The 3,938-nt window shown below is 57.2% G+C and overlaps 1 protein-coding gene across 1 annotated transcript in view; it reads right to left on the bottom strand.

The window, feature by feature from the left end:
* NEURL1 (neuralized E3 ubiquitin protein ligase 1) overlaps window positions 1-3,938 on the bottom strand; it is a 113,861-nt gene that overhangs the window by 47,442 nt on the left and 62,481 nt on the right.

The raw sequence follows: 3,938 nt of genomic DNA, 5'->3' as shown, positions 1-3,938 counted from the left end.
CCCCCCACAGCCTACCCCCCTCCTTCACCCGTCACCTCCACCACAGCCTAACCCCCTCCTTCACCTCTCACCTCCTCCACAGCCTACACCCCTCCTTCACCCGACACCTCCACCACAGCCTACGCCCCTCCTTCACCCGACACCTCCACCACAGCCTACACCCCTCCTTCACCCATCACCTCCTCCACAGCCTACCCCCCTCCTTCACCTCCATCACAGCCTACCCCCCTCCTTCACCTGTCACCTCCATCACAGCCTACCCCATTCCTTCACCCGTCACCTCCTCCACAGCCTACCCCTCTCCTTCACCTGGTACCTTCATCACCTCCTACCCTCCCCCTTCATCCTTCACCTCCACCATAGCCTACCCTCCCCCCTCACCCGTCACCTCCTCCACCTCCTAGCCTCCTCATTCACCCATCACCTCCTCCACCTTCTACTCTCCTCCTTCATCCATCACCACCACCACAGCCTAACCCCCTCCCTCACCCATCACCTCCACCACAGACTACCCTCTCTACTCACCCATCACCTCCACCACAGCCTATCCCCCCCTTCACCCATCACCTCCTCCACCTCCTACCTCAACTATCACCTCTATTACAGCCTACCCCCCTCCTTCACCCATCACCTTCACCTCTACCACCTACACTCATCCTCTACCCATCACCTCCACCACAGCCTACCCTCCTCCACCCATCACCTCCTCCACCTCCTACCTCAACCATCACCTCTACTACAGCCTGTCCTTGTTCTTCCCCCATCAGCTCTCATCTCCATCTGTCCTCCTTCACCCGTCACCTTCACCACCACCTGCCTCATCTTTCCTTCATCACCACCTCCCCACCATTCACCGTCACTACCACCACTGTTAACTTGTTGATTCGTTTATCTTAGTCAGTGGTCTCTACTCCACATCTGCTGAAGAGCGAGCTCTGACTCGGCACTGCTGAGACAGACGCAGAACAGCGTGGACTCTGTCCTCAGGAAGCCAGCAGTGCAGGAGGGAGAGAGACGTGGACAGAAGCCACAGTACAAAATGCCACACTGTGCTAAGTGCCAGAAGTGACAAGCCGCAGGTCACTCCTCAGGAAGGCCTCCTGGAGGAGGCGAAGGAGAGGGAGGAGCCTTAGAGCCTGCCTGCCTCTGCAGCATTGGCCCCAGGGCCACGGCCCTCGCCTCCCTTCCCTCCCTGCCCAGGCTTCCTGCCCGCTTTTGCTGCCCAGGCCTGCCATGCCCTAGACACAGGGGGCTCCGCTTCACCCAGGATCTGCCTCGAGACCTCCTGGGCTGCATGCCACTTTCTTCCACAGAGAGCTCTACTACACCCCAAAACGACAGAGTACGGGGCAGGGCCTGGCTGAGGGGAAGACACGTCACACGCATGTGGCTGGAGTCCAGGAACCAGGGTGGGGTGGCTGTGTCTGTCACTAACTGGCTGACAGTGTGGACGCTTCCCCTCCCCGCCATCGGGTGGCCTCTACCCTGTGGCTCTGGCAGCGTTAGGATGCAGCCTCAGACCTGCGCCCCAGGTTCAGGAACTGCAGCCCCCCAGCTCTCCTGTCATCTTCGGGAAAGAAAGTCTTGAAGGATGGCAAAGGCGAGAGAGGAGGAGGCCACGAACTGTGACAGAGGCCTTCTGGGTGTCTCAGACTCAGGTTCCTCCACAGCAGGACCTTAACGCAGGGAGCCGGGTCAGCACCAGACCGCCCACCCTTCCAGGAAGGAGAGGGGAGACCGGGAGTCAGGGGAGAGGGAAAGCACGCCGGGAGGACCATTTTGCACCTTTCGTGCTTCCCCAGAGGGCCCCAGACACTAATCGCCACATACAGCCACCCGGACGCCCTGTGCACAGCCTCCTACAGGCCACCCGTCCTGGGTGGGGTGACAAAAGGAGGAGCTGGCCTTGCCCACCAAGGAAACAAGACTGGAAAGGCTGGACACTCAGGGGCCTTCAAAGCCATCAGGCTGTGAGGGCTGGGCTTGCTCAGAGGAGATGCAGTCTGGGAAGGCTTCCTGGAAGAAGCGAATTGACTTCTGGATAGTGCAGAGGATGGGTCATACCAGGGAGAAAGATGGTTGGTAGGAAGGGCTGAGAGCTCTGAGAGAAGGCAAGTGGGGCTGAAATGGCAGGGAGGGGGCGGGGGAGTTACCCAGAGGCACAGGCAGCCATGGGGGCGAAGGACGGGTCATGATCTTGACTGTGGTGACCATGTCACGGGCGCGTACACACGTGAAAACTCACCGCCGTGTGCCAACGAGTCACAACAAAGCCGTGGTTAGAAACCTGCCGTGCCCAGCCGCTGCTCAGAGCTTCTCCTTTGAGTCCCTCCCCATCCCAACCCCAGCACCCATGGGCCAACCGCAGGGCCTCAGCTCCCTTCCTACCCGTCCCAGTTGGGGTCCCGGGGCCCTGGGGAAAGGCCCAGAAAGCAGTGTCTCTGGGCAGATACGGTGGAGGTACTCGGGCCCTGGGGCGACATTCCCGAGGCCCCAGCCACAGGGAGGCCCTAGGGGAGCAGATCCCCTGCCAATCCCGGAGTGGGGCAGCACCGAGGGCTGACAGGAGAAAAGATGGAGACAGTGGGCCAGGAGAAATCCAGCCCGGGGGCAGAAAACGTGTGGACTCCCAACGACACACTCGTGGGCGCGCTCACACACCTGTGAGCACACGCAGGTAATCCCGGCTCCAGGTGGCATGGGAGGGGGAGGGATGAGCCTCCCTGACCCGGAGACCAGGAGCCACACGTGGACAAGTGCCGTGCACACACACCGGTGTACAAAACAAGACACGGAAAACACGTTCTCGTCTCCCGGGAGCTGTACAGGTCGAAGGGTGAGGTCACTCCCTGCACTGTCCTCGGCAGGCAGAGCTGGGGGTCCTGCGCCCCAACCGCTTTCATTTTCACGGCAAGCTTACCAGGTAGGAAGGATGTGACCGGCCCTAGGTTTTCCTGAGGACAAATCTGGGCTTCAGAAACACTAAGTGGCTTGCCCAAGGTCACACAGCCGGGGTAAGGGATCTGGGAACCAATCCCAGTAAATCTGACTCCGGGCCTATGCTATTAAACATTAAGTATTGGGGCCAACAGGTGGTGTGGTGGTGGTTAAGGTGCTGGACTCCCACATGGCCAACCACGGTTCGAGTCCAGACCTGGCAGCTTGTTTTCTCACTCCCCCTCCCCACCTGTCTCTCTCTGAAGACTAGAAAGTTTAATAATAATAATAATAATAATAGTAATAAATTAAATTAAATTTTTTAAACTAATTTAAGTATGAATAGACAGGAATTCCTGGGTTTGGTAGGTTGGATACACTTTTTTTTCCCTAGTACCACTGTGTGATACCACAGCCACATGGGAGGCCCAGGTTACACTCATGATGCAAGTTAAAATACATTCACAGGGTCAGACAGGGTGCAGTGGTAAAACACAATGTTCTGCAAGGCCCACCTGCATGAGAAGGTTCTGGGTTTACGTTCCGGAACACACCACGCACACGCGCCCATGATCCTGGACTGGCCAAGGCCATGGGTGGATTGCAACATCAATAACCCTCCTGAGATGAGTGTTGTCTCTCTCTCTCTCACTCGTGGGAAAAACTAAATAAACTTAAAAAAAAATTATTACTATTATTATTATTACGATTTTTGCCATAGGCCATGTGTGCTCACCAGAGAGACAGAAAGAAACAGTGAGAGGGAACGTAGGAAGTCACTCCTCGGAGGCATGGCCAGACCACAATCCCTTCTCCCGGGATTTGGGGCACGCACATGCCTGGCATGAGTTTCAAGCCGCCAGGTCCAGACTCCAACCAGCCATGTGGAAGTCCAGCATCTTTACCACCACTCTACCTGCTGGCCCCCCAAATTATATTTTTAATTGCCAGAGAGCATGTGCACTTATTAGAGAGAAACAGGGGTGGGAGAGACAGAGAGG

The sequence above is a fragment of the Tupaia chinensis genome, unplaced genomic scaffold (genome assembly GCF_000334495.1).
Source record: "Tupaia chinensis unplaced genomic scaffold, TupChi_1.0 Scaffold144255_1, whole genome shotgun sequence".
NCBI lineage: Eukaryota > Metazoa > Chordata > Mammalia > Scandentia > Tupaiidae > Tupaia > Tupaia belangeri.
The sequence above is the reverse complement of the archived record's forward strand: the minus strand, read 5'-3'. Positions and strand labels throughout refer to the sequence as shown.